The sequence below is a fragment of the Hippopotamus amphibius genome, chromosome 1 (genome assembly GCF_030028045.1).
Source record: "Hippopotamus amphibius kiboko isolate mHipAmp2 chromosome 1, mHipAmp2.hap2, whole genome shotgun sequence".
In the NCBI taxonomy this organism is placed as follows: Eukaryota; Metazoa; Chordata; class Mammalia; order Artiodactyla; family Hippopotamidae; genus Hippopotamus; species Hippopotamus amphibius.
Window position 1 is genome coordinate 163,617,588 of NC_080186.1, and position 16,923 is coordinate 163,634,510.

The following is a 16,923-nucleotide window of genomic DNA, read 5'->3' on the forward strand; positions in this document are numbered from 1 at the left end:
TTTGCCAAAACAAAATTAAGGGAAAACAACATTCTCATCATGCAAATCATGTAACTTTCATGTTTATTAATTTTTCCATGGAGGAATCAACATCCACTTTTTTTTTTAAAGTTTTAAAAATTTATTTGTTTAGATCATAAAAAGCTCCCCACCCTCCACGTCTTCATCCATGGTATTTTCAGGACCACATCCTGTTCTGTAGCTTCCTTTATTGTCCAAATTGTATTGCGTTTCTTGCTGGAGTCCAGGCAATTGAAAATAAACAGACTCACATCTGAGGAAATCAACAGACCAACAGTGGCAAAACACAATACCATGAAACAGAAACATAAAATGTGTGTTACAGGAGTGCGTCTCAGGAGTGCGGTTCACTGGTGGCGGTGGCAGCTATGTTAACATTTCTTTCTGCCTCAAGTTCAGAAACAAGCTGGACTATCTCAGGGTGACTGAATTTTCCTACCGTGGAGTCGTAGAAGTCCTGCAGTCTCCCGGGCTTGTTCTCAAGGTCTTCATATTCAGATGCCTGAAGAATCATCTCACATTGGTCCAGCTGCTTCACAAATTTAGCTTCTGCACTTGATTGAGTCTCATATTCTTCCCAAAGTTCATAAAGCTCCTTTCTGAGATCCTCTGGGAGGAGCTGGGTTAGCTGCTTCATAGCTTCCAATCTTTGTTAAGATGTTCATCTTTGGTCAGCAGAGTCATAACTGCCATCCAGTACATGTGATCTGATACACTCTCTGGCTTCTGGACATTTCTGTATACCCAGCCAGTCCATGGGACTCTCTTGAGCTGCCCCACCAGCCACAGGAACTGCAGCAGGTTCTGGGCCCCGCGGCCCATGACGGCCGCAGCAGAGCTCAATATCCACTCTTAAACGAGGGTACTAATCACTGTGAACCCTTCTCGAACACTGCTGGGAGAAATCACTTTGAATTTTTCTAGGGAACTCACCTCATTATCCCAACAAGTTAGATCTCTTTGTGTACCTCTCCCATATCACAGGCCTTGAAGTGTTCCTGTGGGTTTACAGGAATGTGACAGTTGCTTTGGAGTCTACTGGCCATGTGAAAGAGATTTTAAGTGCTCCTTCATGTGATTGTTATTGAACCACATCTAAGAAGCAGCTCAATGATCCTCTGAATGTGTTTTCCACTTTCCTAGGTATTTTGCAGGGTCCTTGTAGTTGAATCCACCTTGGTGATTCCAGTGTTGGTGTTCCTATCTCTTGTTAAATTCTCATGAACATCCATCCAAGCCCAGGTTTTTGCTTGTCATGTAAGTCAGCCTCAAGTTCTACAGACTGGACCACCCTAAAAGGGATAAATATGATCCTATTTTATCCTTCACTTTTCTCACCTATGCTATCCTTGAATACAGTGGTGGACTCAGAGATTTTGTTTCTCCTACATTTTCTTTTCCTGATCCCAAATAATACTTGTATTCTGTTATTGCTTGTGACATCCTTATGAACCATAATATTTACCATTAGGAATCATGGTATATGTTTGCATTGATCCATGCACAAACAGCTAAATTTAGCTTGGAGAAGTGAAACCCAGGGGTCACGTTAGACCTTGAATTTTCATTTATTATTTCACTCCCATCCTCCTTGTCCTCTCCCAACAAAACAGGGCAAAATAAAGCACACAGTGACATCATTATCCCTTCTCAGTCTACTCCCTGATTGCATCACTGTCATGATGTGGCTATCTATGGTACAGAGGTACTATTTCTCAGTAACGCTACTCTGAACTGTCCATGGTGCTGATAGGCTTGTAAGAAAACTGTTCTTGAGCGAGAACACAGCCTCAGATGGAATCAAACCTTTTGCTCCTTGCACTTAGAGCTTTAGATTCCCATGGGTGTATTTTGCCATACTGAAAGAAGTGGGGAATTGAGGATAATTACTTTACTGGTTTGAGCCAAACTAATGGTTTTTTTCTTTCAAGTACATTGATTTTTTGGTTTTAGGTTTTAAGTTCTCTTGGTCCTAGATATTGGGAGAGTTTCTCACTTCTGGACTGTTTTTGGTAGATACAGCTCATGTTTTCATTTTTCCTTTCTTGTAGCTACCCCAGAGGATCACAGAGAGCACACAGGGAATTGACAATTATTTTTAATGAGAGGTGTATGTGAAGCGGCTTCTCATTCTGAACTCCCTGCACCGCTTTTTAGTGGAATCAGGGGGTTTGGAATATGCTTCTAGTGCTGCTTGCATTGACAGTGAGTTCCATAGTCATTTTCTGGCAGCACCAAATGGGCTCTAGCTTTGAGTTTTATTTCGGGAGCATGTCTTCCTTTCCTAAAAAAAATCAACTAGTTGTGACATTTGAGGAAAACACAAGCCGTCTAATATTTGTCTTTGGTTTGAATGAAGGTAAAGAACACTGTATGGTGGAAAGGGACTTAAAAAATTAAATAACCTCCAACTTCTCCTTCCCTACAAGTCAGATTCATAGGATTGAAGGTATCCTGGATTCGTAGGCTACAAGTGCCCTAGAAGATTCCCAGGAAACAAGGGAAGGCTTTCTTTTTCACCTCCATAGCTGTGCCACCTTGATACCACCACCAGGATCAAAAGCGATATTCAATTATATTTTTTTTTTTTTGTAGTTAGCCCCTCATACAGCCAACAGTGCAGTAGAAAAAACAGACATGGGATAAATAATCGACCATGTACTAAGGATGCCAGATAAGCAAAGAGTGAAGCTATACGTTCGCGTCTGAAATGCTAGCCATAACAATACAAATACCATTGTCAGAACTATGTGCTGGGAATTTTTTTCCCACTAAGAATTATTATGAGTGTCAGATGGAGCATGCCACATTACAATCTCAATTATTATGATGTCTCTTAGACACACCCAAAATAAAAAGGGGAAGTTCTTCCAAAACCATTATATTTAAACCTTGACTCAGATCCATTTTTATTATGTTCCCAAATGGCAGTAGGCAGTAGCCAACTCAGATGGAAGAATGGATAACTAAATCACATGGGGTTCAATAAGCTCCACCCTTTCAAAATGACAGCTTCATAATAACTTGGCAAAGCACTCTTTTTCTTTATTATTATTATTATTTTTTACTCTGTGTAACAATAAAACAGCGGAACTGATACAGAAATAAACTTCCTTGGCAAAAGCTTGTCTAATCAGAATGCCATTGTTGTGATATGAAAAACACAGTATATAGTGGTGAGATTATGTACTGCAAATACAGATTGTTAGATCTTGGTTTATTTTATAAACCACATTTTCAAGGTTCTGTATTAGCTAGTGATCTAAAATAAGCAATTATTATTGTGTCTGAAATCATCCTAATCTGTAGAATTAGAAAACATACATGCATAGTTACTTAGCTAAAAAGTTACAGGACTCACTGAAGGAAACTCATAAATGGATGAAGCAAATTCATGGATTCTGCTGGCAGCATTTCATACAACAGAATTAATGTGCTGCAATAGGATTAAGATTTCGAATGGAGGCATAAAGTGTGTGTGCAGAACCAAACACAGCCTGAAAGGGCTAAATCCATTTTTTATTTCTACATAGATCAAGGGAAAGAGGTTTTCCAAGATGATGCTTGTTAAATATTCAAATGAGAGCTAGATTTCGGTGGGTGTTGGAGGGAAAGCACATTAGCTGGATTAGTAGAGATCTTTCATATTACTTTGAGGTACATTTCAAGAGTCTGTTTATGCTTAATGTAATTCCTCTGTGCTTATTGTCATGAGAAGAAGGAAGGAGAAAAGATGATGACAGTTGTCCTGCAAAATTGAATATGGTGTAAAAAGTACCACAATAGCATTGAGTTCACCCCTGCTAAGGCTGAAACGTGAGCTTGGGGCAACACTGGAAATGTGTATTATGAGAAGTCACTTTTTAAAAATTCTGCATTGTGCTCAGGTGCTTGGGGTAGGCAGAGATGGAGTGGTTCAAGCATGGATTCTGACTGCAGGATGCATACACATAGTAAGGACAGCACGTAAATCAGAAAGAGGGCACTGTGCCCTTGTAGAATAAGGAGCAAGGCGGGAGAGGGGGACCTTGCCCCTTTCCTAAAATATTGAAGAGTCCTGGGCAGGGTGGGTCTGTTCCTAGTTCAGACCAGGGGTGGGGTTGTCAGTAGCTTCAGAACCACAGAGCTGCTGCACTGGGAGGGGCAGGGGGCCGCAGAGGCTGTAGCTACTCTTGCCTGGGGGAGGTCCATCTGGCGTGGGTGTGCAGGGGGGTTGAGTGAGAGAGGAGCCTGGAGGAGGGGAGAGGAGTTGGGAGGGTACTTTAAAAATCCAAGGTGAGAGAGAGAGAGCACTAGAGCAACCATGATGGGCATGGAGAGGAAGATGTGGATGCAAGGTTGGAACAGAACTGACAGTACCTGGCAGCTTTCATTGTGGTTGGGCTTGTGAGTGGAGAAGGTCTATGATTTCCAGCCCAGGTTGTGGGGAAGAGAGTGGTGCCATTATCAGAAACAGGAGAGTAGGTTTGGGAGGAAAGGTAAGTGTTGTGAAAATGGAGCTCAAGACTGGGCTCAAAGCATGAGCTTTGTGTAAATGCGTAGGTACTCACCCATGAAGTCGGCCCTAATTGAATCAGAGGTGCTGAAATGCACATGCACCCCATGCTCTTCCTGAGCACCTGCTTGCACGCCTGGGAATGTCCAGTAAGGGAATAGAGCAGGACTGTGTGCACTGGTGCAGGATGCCTCAGGGCTGGAACCGTGGCTGAGAAGGACAAGAATCACAGCCATTTCTGAGTGGAATGGAACCCATTCTATCCCGTTGCTCATTATCAGATGTGATTAATTCCTTAGAACAGGTGGGGACCCAGAAGTCCTCTGACATTTGTCTCAGTTGAAATTTGAAAACTATGAAAGCTGAAGTGCTTTTAGAAGCTTCCCCGTCTTTTTGCCCTTTCTCCATACCAGCATCTCACTCTCCCACGGGTATTGCCTCAAGATTCTCTGGACGTTTTTGTGTTGCGGAAAGAAGACGCTAACCTGTTTTTCTGGATGTCCACCATATTTGTGTCAGACACACCCTTCTAGAGAGCGTTTATGAGTGTCTAAAACCTCACAGCTCCCATCGCTCCCCGTGATGCTGTCCTCCTTTGCTGGTCATGAAAACACAGATAGACGGCTCAAGATTTTTTAAAAAGTTGTGGCAGAACTAATGTTAAAACTATTTTCTGAGGCAATTGACTGGATTTTGGATGCAAGGCCTAGAGAGAGGAGAGGTTGAGAATGTTCTGGGGTAAAAATCGTGGTCGGGTGGTATCACCTCCAGCACAGTGGCCCAGGAGGCCTGTGTTCTGCCAGAGGACACGGCTCTCTCTTTGTTTCACTGGGCAGAAGTGTTTGGCCCTTGGGTCGGTTGAAGAGAAATCATCTTCCAGTGTGTGGATTGTGACCAGCCAGCAGGTGGAGGGAGCATCAGGGCAACTGGTCCTCCAGATACCCTGGGGGCCCAAACTAGGTTTCTCCTTCCTGGATTTTCGGCTGCTCTATTTTCTGGAAGCAGGGCCCGGGGGAGGGAGATCGTTGGGAGGTGTGGAGGAGAAATCGGCGTTTGAGTAGAAAGGGCTGTCTTACCTCCTTGGCGCCCAGCTGACAGCTCGGGAGAAATCACCTCTCAGGCCAAATTCCTGCTGCACATCAGGCCTTCCTCCCCAGGGGAAGGCTTTTGCGAAGAGGGTTCCTGCCTGGGGCTGAAGGAGGAACACTGGGAGCAGGTAGAAAGCAGAGCAGCTGCCAAATTGCCAGATGTGTTTGTACAAAGTGTCTGCTCGATCTATGAATGTCAGAACGACGGAGAACCTGATTGTTTTGGAATCTGAAATCCATCATTGAATTAATTCTAAATTAGTGGTTCACATTGACTGATAGGAAAAATAGGTCCTCCAACGTACTGCTGTTTGAAAACTTAAAGTTCAAGGATATCTCACTAGGAAAATTTAAAAACATGTCTAATTTTTTTCACTTCCACATTAACTTGGCTGTATTTGGATTCTGTATGCTGGCTCTGCCCTGTGGAAAGGGGTCCGTGGACTCCCAGCTCCACTGGCCCAGATGCGGAGGGGCTCAGGTGGCCTCTGCAGGGGTTTAGGGACTGCAGGCTGCACTTCACAGTGGAATTTGTCCGTCCAATTTTCCTCATCCCAGGGGACCCGAAGAAACGGCCAGGTTTCTAATCAAATGATGTTTGGACAGTGCCTCGCTCTCAGAGTGAGTGCCTCTCTGTAGTGCGAATGTAAGGTCAGATGTGGTTCTGACTGCGATGCCAGTGAGCTTGTATTTGTTTTTTCAGTACTAGTTCTTAAACCCTACTTGATGTGAAAGACGGAAGATGAATATTAGGGAGAACCAGGTAGTGGGTGCCTGACTTTTGAAAAGAGCCAGATTATGTTGTATACCTCAGAGTTATGAATGCTTCTGGCTGGCCTTACAGAGGTGGGTTAAGTTTATTTAGGAATTTTTTTGCAGGCCTAGATGGAACCCTTGTCATTTCTCTTACAGGTATGGGTGACAGATGCCTGACCGGGTGGATGAGGGTAGTGTAGGGAGGCATTTCCCACCCCTTTACCTCAGATCCCTGGCTGGAGTGGTGGCTGTCATGATCTGTGGGGTGGTTTCGAGACTGTGATTTCCTATGCCCGCCAAGCTTTGCTTACATTATTTGTGTATATTAGAGGATGCTACTGATGTAATACAACACCAATTAATTTTAAACATCTCTGAATTACTAGTAAGTTTTGTCACTGTGTACTTTTTTAAAGATTTTTTTTTTGATGTTTAAAGGAGTCTCTGTTGACTGAAAAAAATGCACAACCTAAAAGCCGAGAGTTATGTTTTATTCAGTGGCCAAAACTGAGGACTTAAGCCCAGGACATAGCATCTCAGAAAACTCTGAGAGACTGCTCTGAAGAAGTAAGGGGGGAGCCAGGATATATAGGAGTTTTTGCAACAAAGACCAGGTGCTCTGAACATCAAAAGATTACTGTTAATTAAGGAAAACTGAATATCTCAAGTTAAGGAATTTAGTGCTTTTCTACATATGGGAAGATATAAGAGTCTGGGCTCACTGAAATCATTCCTTTGATATGCTCCTCAGCTCTCTGGGCCAGCATCCTGTGTTTTCTCATCCTGAGTCTCCTCAGGGTACGCCATCCAGGGCTCACTGTTGGGGCAGCTGTAATGTGATGGCTTGATGGCTGCAGCGTCCTTTGTTTACTGATATGGCAGGCAGTATTTTTCTTTCACATCTGCTTGTACAAACAAACAAACAAAAACACCAAATAGGGGGCCACTGGTTTAGGGAAAAGCTACTGCCCCTGATGCTGGGCTGTGATGGCACATTTTAGGAAGCACCGTGACATTTTTCCAGGGCAGACAGTCTTCTCTTTGCTGCTGAAGGTCTTTATCAGCTCTTTCCCTCCTTAGGCAAGAAGGAGTGATAGTTTGTTAGGAAACAGTGGGAAAAAAAAATTAGGCTGACTTTTTGGATCAAAACAGGCATTTTGAGGAAATTCCCTGTTGGTCCAGTGGTTAGGACTCACATTTTTACTGCTGAGGGGCTGGGTTCAATCCCTGGCTGGGGAACTAAGATCCTGCAAGCCCCACAGTGCAGCCAAAAAACCCCCCAAACCAAAAAACAGGCATTTTGATTTCTGAAAATCTACTCAGAAGAATCATTGCCACATTCATAACAGCCAGGATGTAATCAGGAATTATTCACAATGGCTAACAGATGAAAGGTACCCATGTGTCCATTGATAGATGAATGGATAAACACAATGTGGTATATACACATGGAATAGTATACAGCCTTAAAAAGGAAGGAAATAGTGATATGTGTTACAACATGGCTGAATCCTTGAGGATGTTATGCTAAGTGAAATAAGCCAGTCACAAAAAAGACAAGTGCTAGATGATTCCACTTACATAAGGTACGTAGAACAGTCAGAGTCATACAGACCAAAAGTTGAATTGTGGTTTCCAGGAACTGAGGTGGGGTGGGAGGGAGAAACGGGGAGTTGTTTAATGGGAACAGAGTTTCAGTTTTGCAAGGTGAGAAACTTCTGGAGATCTGTTGCACCAAATGTGAATGTATGTGACATCACTGTACTACACACTTAAAAATGCTTAAAATGGTAAATTTTATGTGGAATGTTTTCTTTTTACACCAATTATACAAAAAAAAAAATCATTTTTTTCCAATCTCTAAGTCATGGTGATCTGTGCCTGTCTTTGTCTCTTCCCTGGTGTTGGCACATTTCCAATTTTCTCTTACTGTGCATCTCACATACCTTTTTCCTGTGGGGATTCCTCAGGATCCAGGTTGGACTTCTTTTGGGATTTCTCACCTGTGGCTGCCTACAGAGACCAAAGGGAAGACTGCCTTCCCCTCTGGGGCCCTCCCGTGATGGTTTCTATTCTTTATCACCGGGTACCACCTATGATCTGTTTCTTCCTGGCCCAGCCACTCTCCAGAGAGCCAAATGCTGTGTTGTTTTCTGCAGCTGCATCGATTAGTTGTATCACTGGGGTTGGTTTAATTGCAGTGACTCTGCTCTTAGCAAATTTATACAAGGTACATCAGAAAAAAAGTCTTTGGGTACTTCCATTTCCCCCAAAGAGAAAATGTAGCTTTTTTCCTGCATCATTTGAATTTTTACTGCTAATAAATGCCTGGCTCTGCTTTTTGGTGTGATATTTAAGTCCAGAGGGATATTGTGGAGATGCATATACATGATTTAATGTAGAACATAGAATTTTAGTGTTGGAAGGGATCTCTGAGGGTTTTTATTTCAACCTCCTTGTGTTACAGAGGAGGAACTTGGAGTTTTGACTAGGGAAGTGTTTATGGCAGAGCCAGAACTAGGCCCACATTCCAGTTTGTATTGTGGGCTCCTTCTGTTCCTTGATGCACCCCCTTGGGATTTATAAAATTGTATTTAGTTCTGGGTATCCAAACACCATCCATTTCAGAGCATAATATGTCTATTAGCTTGAAGTGACTGTATGCTGAATGTGACAGCTGTGATAAGTGACTTTTTACCATGTTTGAAGTCCTCTGTGAATTGCTCTCCCTTTACCCAAAAGATGTACTTCTGATGCCATGTGCAAAACTCAACTTTTGAATTTAAGATTCCAAGGAGCTGAATATTAGAGGATTGTTGGATTAAGTCACTCTGAAAATGGAAAACTTCCTCTACAAAGAGAAAAAATCAGCCTTGAATTAACCTTTCATGGTAAATAATGTTTGCATTCAGTCTTTGACCCTCTCTTACTTTTACTCAGCCCAACATGTATGATATTCTTTAGAGACCTTGTAAGTTACTTCCTGTGCAGTTATAAGCTTCCCGAGGTCCTCCTGCAACTTCTAGCTCATGCCCAGCACACAGAAGGGGCCCTTTAAATCTCACTGTACTGAATATAAGTAGACCATTCACAGGGTTGAGGAAAAATATGGTTAAAAATAAAATGCAGTTTCCTTAAGCAATGTGAATAGTGTTTGCTAACTAGACAGAATTAGCCCCACAAGACTTCACAGGTGAGATGAGATTTGGTGTTGGTTCTGAAGGATGGGCAGAAAATCCATGAAGACAACTCTAGCAGGAGGAAGGGAATATAGAGAGGAGAGGGAAAAAGCAAGCTGTCCAGGGTTGAGATGGGCAGTGAGTTTACTTTGGACGGTAGACCTAATTTGCCATGAGTCCTCTCATTCCCCACCACTTATAGTAGTGGGCCCCTCAGCAGCCACTGTCATAAAGCATCTTACCTGATACATATAGCTGATGGAGCCGAGGATGGGCCCCTGAATCAAGCTGGGCCAAACAGAGCCTCTTTCCTGGGAATTTGGACTAGGAACTGGGAGAGGAACTTGGATTGCTGGGTCTGGGTCATATGAGCTTGGGAGCTGGGAGGTGGACATCTGGTATCTGCCCTAGAGGCTGTGGAAGGGGAGGAGGATGGTTAGCAGAGGGAGAGGAGAGAGATGAGAATAAATTGGGTGGTTTTCCAGTCTCTGGGACCCAGCCCTGTCCTAGGGCCAGGTTGCAGCCCTGCCTGCCCACCCCCTTCAGCATCCCTGTGGCTGCATCATGGGTTCTCATTTTCTACTCAGGTCACGTCTCATGTGGAGGAAGGCTGGCTCTGCTACTGTGTCTAAAAGAGTGTTCGGAATAGAGGGAGTTGCAGGGAGAAGAACTAGAGTTCTGGTTGTATCTCACAAGCTTTTTGGGGGAGGTCTGGGTTCAATCTCCTTGGCAGCCAGGCTTAGTGGCTTGATCCTAATGTGCTGGGGTCAGTCTGTCACCTCTGCTGTGACTTGGCACTCCTGTCTTGATGATCTGATCTCAAAACTGAGAGGACATTGGTTGGATGCTTACATATTCATTTGAACCTTGGGTATCTCCTTTGTGTTCTGCACTAAATGCTGCTGTTGCCGGCAGCTGGGGGCCAGTAGGAGGAACATAATAGTGCCCCTTTTCATCTTTGGAAGTGTCCAGGTTGATAATAAATAATATCTTCATCCTACTTGTAGGTTGTGGAATCCACTGCAGGATGTTATACATCAGAGTGACACGGTGAGGTTTCAAGTTGGGGAGATGATTCAGGAGGCAGTGGAAAGGATGTTGGGGTGGGGAACACACCTGGGAGCAGAATTAGTGATAATGGACTGCAGTTAGCCACAGCAATGTAATTGGAAGAGAGCACGTTAGTGGGAAAATCATCAAGAAGGAACAGACTGTAGAACTCTGTGAATCCGTGACTGTCTAGTGAGGGGACTGCTAAGGGTAACTGAGTAAGAACAGGCTGGGTATAGTATACTGAGGCTGTATCTTAAATATGTGGTTTAGGGGCCCAGGGGCAGCCAGATAAAGATGTCAAGTATGGAGCTGAAAGTAAGGGTCTGAGGACCAAAAGAGGAGACTGGGCTGGAGACAGCTGCTTGGGAGTCGTTAGGTTGTGGGTGATCTTTGAAGCCATCAGCATGGATGCAACTGTCCAGGGAGAGAGTGTATTGAAGAAGTCAAGGCCAAGCCTTGGGGATGCCAGTGTTTAAGGGGAAGAACAAGAAAAGATGAGTCTACAAAGGACAGTGAGAAGGACGAGCAGGAGAGGTAGGAGGAAATCTGTTATCATTAATTGCAGATCTAGTATGACTGAGGCACCATGCAGGGACTTCATGTACCTCACTCTTAAAACCTGCAACAACCTTGCAAGTGGGTTTTAGTCATGATTTATGGGCTCAGAGTTTAAGTAACAAGCCCAAGGTTAGCTGTCCAGCCAACATGGTAGACCTGACTTTTTTCAAAGACCGTGTTCTTTTCCACCCCATGGGAATGGTGGTTGCAGTAGAGATGGAGGCACCAGAGTCCAGAAAACCCTCCTCCTCAGGTGACCTCAGCAACTTGGGCAGACGTCAAGTTCAGGGAACTTAACCATTGCATGTGCAAGTCCGAGGCAGGGAACACTGACCTGCTTTCTCACTGAGTAGGCCACATAACAGAGACCTGGACAAGGAGGCTGTTTAAAATGGGACATGGAAAACAATGCCAGTGATGTAATCGCATCATGAATTCTGGCCAGAAAAGGAGCCTAGCAACAAACTCATTTTCTGTTGGGCACAAGGCACAGAGGACCTACTATAATTAGTTCTGTTTTTTCTTCTGGTTGGCAAGTGTCTCTTTATTTTTTCTTCCTTGAGTGCACCTGATAGATCAGCTATTATCTAAAGTCTTGGTGTTAGAATTGCCTCGCTGGGCTGGGAAGTGTTTGGGGGGTGGTCCTTAGGTTGTATGAGTGTGAGCACATACCCATGTCTGACATTTACTGAGCACTTACTGTGTGCAAGGGAATGCACTTGAGTGTTTTCCATGTGTTATCTTATTTACCTCTTGGCACAACCCTGTGAGTTAGGTAATATAATTATCATTTTCTGGTGGAGAAACTCTGCTGAAGGAAGTTTGGAACTTGTCCAAGACCCCATGACAAATAGTGGTGAATTAGGGATTTGAACTCAGCTCTCTGACCTTCCCCAGTTATTCTCAACATCTTCCCTCCTTTGTTGTGGGCTGGCATCTTATCCAGTCAGAGTCTCCTTGGCCTGAATCTATTTTGTTTTGGTCCTCAACTATGATCGCCTGGGAAGACCTTGCAGGGCTAGCAAGGTTGTTGAAGAGGTAACTGGTTGAGTGACCCAGGAGAGTTAAAGCAACTTGTGCAGAGGCCTTCCTCTGCAGCTGGAGTAGCTGACGTCCCAGGAAGTAGCTTGAGGCCCAGGAGAACTGGGCCGCATTCTGCGGGACCGTCGCCAGTAAGTGAGCACTGCAGGCACATCACTGACAAAGCTATTGCTGGGACTCCGGAAATTGTGATGTGATTAAATACCCTGTGGCCTTTGGGAGCAGTTCTGGGGGTCCCTCATTCCTGCAGGGAGCGTGCTTTCTGGCTCTGCTGGCAGCTCTGCACCTGCCTGGTTGTGAATAAGTAACTGAGCATCCCCAGGGACCTGGACTGAGTGTCCTATTGAGAGCCAGTGTCTTAATACTTAGAAACATTTCCTCTATTTGAGGCCTCTTGCTTATGGATTTCCTTCTGTCACCAGGGTGGTTCTGTGCTTTCTTGCTAGTGAATTGTCCAGGAGTCAACGGCCCGGGCACAGTGGATGGGTATTACTATCCATGCAGCATAAGACACAGCCGCCAGCCCTGTGTGACTGGAACCCAAGGTCAGAGCCTCTGGGGTGATTACAAAGCTGCACCCTTAGCCACTTTCCCATTCCCTTCCTGTACACAGGGAATCCTGCAAACATGCCCTTGCTCACTAGCCTGTGGTGAATAGTGGTTTAGGTCTGGCAGGTGGCTAAGACTTCTGATTGGATTTATCTTCCTAAGTAGTGTGATTTGATAAATGTTGGAATCACAGACTTGGTTTGCTGAGAGAACCTTGGTTCAATCCTTTTATCTTGCAACCGAGAAAACAAAGGTTCGAGAAAGGTGGTCGTTTCCTTGGCTAGGTCTTGTAGGAGACTCAGGGGTGAAAGCTGAGGCAGCCCCCTGCCTTGTGCTCCCAATTTTTCTGCGCTGCCACTTCAGATGTCTCAGCGGCAAATGCTTCTAAGGCTGATCCTGTTGCCTGAGAAAATGGGAAAAGAAGATGGTAGAGATTGGAGAAAATTCATCAGTCTTCTAGTGGGCGTTGGATGGGTTTCTTCTCAGACGCTCTAATGTTGAACATTTGATTTTGCCTCACTTATTTCTATCCAGATTCACAAGAATAGTGGTGATGAATGCTCAACCACTTCCTGCCAAGTGAATGAGAGTCAGTTGTCATGTTAGAACATTCCCTTGCTCTTGAGATTATTAAAGAACTGTTAGTGCCCTCTGAGAGGCATGTCATAAGTGAAGCCTCCCGAGGCTGGAATAGCGGTCCTGAGTGCCTTGTTTGCACCCAAGGATCCGCTTGCTCACTCAGCAGGATCTGAGTCAATAGACATCATTTTCATAAGACATTTATCTTTCTTTTTCATATTAGGAAACATTATTTTTTTTTCTGGAATTTGCTTTTGGGGCAATAGGCTTTCAGGAAGAAAATAAAACTGACAGATTATAAGAATAAAGCTTCAATCAAATTTAGGTATAAGAAATAAAATGTAACTTCCAGGGAACCAAAGCACTATACCATACGCATTTATATCAACACTTGACCATAATGAAGTTTAGATTCAAAATTCAATTCTGAATTCTGTAAGATGATTGCTTATAAGGAAGGGTGCAGATAGGTCCACTAATAAGGGTGCTCAGGCACATTGGAGAGGGCGTGTAAGGAAGGTGATGACTATCAAGTGGTAGGGCTTAACCCTGTCACAAGCAGAGGATTCCACAGGTGAGCGTCCACTTACCTGTTCATTCCTGTTGATCTTGGTTTTGCTCTTTTTTTAAAAAAAAATTTTATTGGAGTATAGTTGACTTACAATGTTGTGTTAAGTTCAGGTGTACAGCAAAGTGAATTAGTTCTATACAAACACACATACATATATGGATATATATACATACACATATATATGTATATATATCCCTTTTTTTCAGATTATTTTCCCAAATAGGTTATTACAGAAAATTGAGTAGAGTTCCTGGTGCTGTACAGTAGGTCCTTATTAGTTATCTATTTTATATATAGTAGTGTGTATATGTCAATCCCAATCTCCTAATTTGTCACTTCCCTCCACATTTCCCCTTTGGTAACCATAAGTTTGATTTCGAGATCTGCGAGTCTGTTTCTGTTTTGCAATGGTTTTGCTCTTTGATGAACCTCCTTCCAAGCTAGGTATACTTACTCTGCCCTAGAGTTACATTTTTGAGCCATATAAACTCTCTTCATCTGCATGAACTGAATTGTGTCTCCTCAAAATTCAAATGTTGAAGCCCTAACCCGTAATGTGACTGTGTTTGGAAATAGGGCTTTTGGTAGGTAATTAAAGTTAGAGGGTGGTTCAATAGCATTTCGTATCTGTGGCCTTAAAAGAAGAGGAAGAGAGATTTCTTTCTCTCTCTGCCACATGAGTACACAGTGAGAAGACAGCCATCTGCAAGCCAGAAAGAGGATCTCGTCAGCGCTCACCCATGCTGGCACACTGATCTCAGACCTTTGGCCTCCAGAACTGTGAGAAAATTGATTTCTGTTGTTTGATCCACCCAGGCTTTTGTGTTTTATTATGGCAGCCCAAGCTGACTGGTATCCATCCTCCCTTTGTTCCTTCCTTCCTTCTTCATGTCAGCTTTTCCAACTTACATCTATAAATTTTGTTTGTTTATAAGTGAATCATTAGGCAGCTTTGGATGACTTTTGCCCTGGAAATAATGTTCTAGGGTATGACTGGGTTACCAAGTGGCCCTGAAAAATCTATGTAAGCCACGATGTAGCTAAATAGCATGTTATGAGGTGTCACATGGTATTTACACACCACTAAAGAAAAAAATGGATAACACATTCACATTGTTCAAAAAGGTCTAAATGGAGAGTTTCATTTTTATGCCATCCACCATCCATCCCATTTCCACTGTTGCTTCCCCAGGTAACCATTTTTTATTAGTTTGAATACACACATGTATATAAATTTAACTTCCCAAGGCCTTTAAAATTTTTTTCCAGATGGCCTTTTATTGTACCATGTTATTCATATTTTATAGTTACAATATCTTTTTTTATCCTTCTGAGAATGTTAATCGTAATTATTTTTTCTTTATTCCCCCTCCCTGTAGAGTCTTTTTTCTTCCAATTTTCTCACTTTCCCCTCTGCTTTGGTCTCTCTCTCTTACATTCATGGCTTTCCTCCAGTGTCTGATAATATTCAGTTGTTGGTTTGTCTGTAAGAGGGGCTTAGAAGCTGCTTGGAGGCTTTGGTGTGTGGGTGGAGCTTGTTGATTCTGAGAATCCCTGTAGGGTGATCTGGCTGGGATGTCTGATTAAGAGTCAGTGTTGACTGAGTAGTATTCCACTGTATTCATATAGATCACATCTTCTTTATCCCTTCTTCCATCAGTGGGCACTGAGGTTGTTTCCATAGGTTGGCTACTGTACATAATGCTACAATGAACATAGGGATGCATGTATGTTATTGAGTTCGTGTCTTTGTATTCTTTGGATAAATACCCAGAATTGGAATAGCTGGGTCACATGGAGTTCTATTCCTCTTTTCTTAAGGAGTCTCCATACTGTTTTCCTTAGTACCTGGTGGGTGGTGGTGATGCGTACACATGTGAACACACATATCTAGAAGTTGAAATGTCATATTGTACACATGAAAGTTATATAATGTTATAAACCTCTTGGGCTGCTCAGACTCTCCAGAGAAGACTCTTACTGTCTCTTCCCTGGAGTGTGAAGGTCAGACTGTCAGTGTTACAGGTGGCTGGTGGAGAGGAGAGGGCTGGGGTGTGTGTACATGTGAGATTATCTCAGCATCCTTCTTTGTTTGCTTAACCATCTATTTTATGTAAGTTATCCTAGCCTTCAACCTATGCTAGGGCTCCTTAATGAAGAGACCCTCTAATATCCCCTTTCCTGTGATAAACCTCCTGTGCTTTGCCTTGGTAGATAAAGTGCAGTACTCAACTCTGCGGAGTGGCAGAGGGCATCTTAGGGCCCAATTGCTTCTTGATCAGAACTTCAATTAACCCTTCTTACTTTAGGGCCTTACCTCATATCTCAGGAGGAACCCAAAAGGACAGATTCCTCAGTCTTTTGGGATTGAAGTGATTATGGGTTGGTTCGTAGCTTTTCCTGCTGCTAGTTTATAGGTCCATTTATCAGGTCAACCAAGACTTTAATGAGTGAGGAAGCCCAAGGTAAGAGAGGGAAGTAACTTGTCTGTTGTCACATAACTAGTTAGTATAGAACTAGAGGAGAAACTAGGTCTTTTGAGTCCTTGTCTAACACTGAAACCACCCAGTGTACTTGACCACCCCATAATGCACATACACGCACTTGTACACACACACACACACGCTCATGTACTCACTCACACTCTCCCTCCTCCTCTCTGTTTCATGTTAACTCTCCCACCAATCCTTTAAGGTAGGCTTGATTATCTTGATTTTATAAATGAGGAAACTGAAACTCAGGTAAATGATAGGAATTGTCCGTGACCACAGAGCTATTTGGTGGTAGAGCCAATGTCAGATTCCAAAGTACACACTTTTAACCATTACATTAAACCCTCTTAAGTCATGTGTTGGGCATTGACTGAAAGACCAAACTCTCTGTATGCCTTATTCACTCTGGTGATGGCTTTGATAGCCAAACTTGACCTGGGAAACCTAAGGAATGACTCTTTTCCGTATGATTGAGTGTGGTTGTCTGGTCTGCATCTTACTACTCCCTCTGTAAGGCAGCAGCATGGCCCTCAACTCCTTT

At 43.4% G+C, this 16,923-nt stretch overlaps 1 protein-coding gene and 1 pseudogene across 1 annotated transcript in view; one reads left to right on the plus strand and one right to left on the minus strand.

Moving 5' to 3' along the window:
- The window catches only part of SPOCK1 (SPARC (osteonectin), cwcv and kazal like domains proteoglycan 1), a 517,559-nt gene that overhangs the window by 50,814 nt on the left and 449,822 nt on the right, over nt 1-16,923 (plus strand). The window lies entirely within an intron of this gene.
- On the minus strand, nt 356-7,640 carry LOC130860362 (5'-deoxynucleotidase HDDC2-like; annotated as a pseudogene).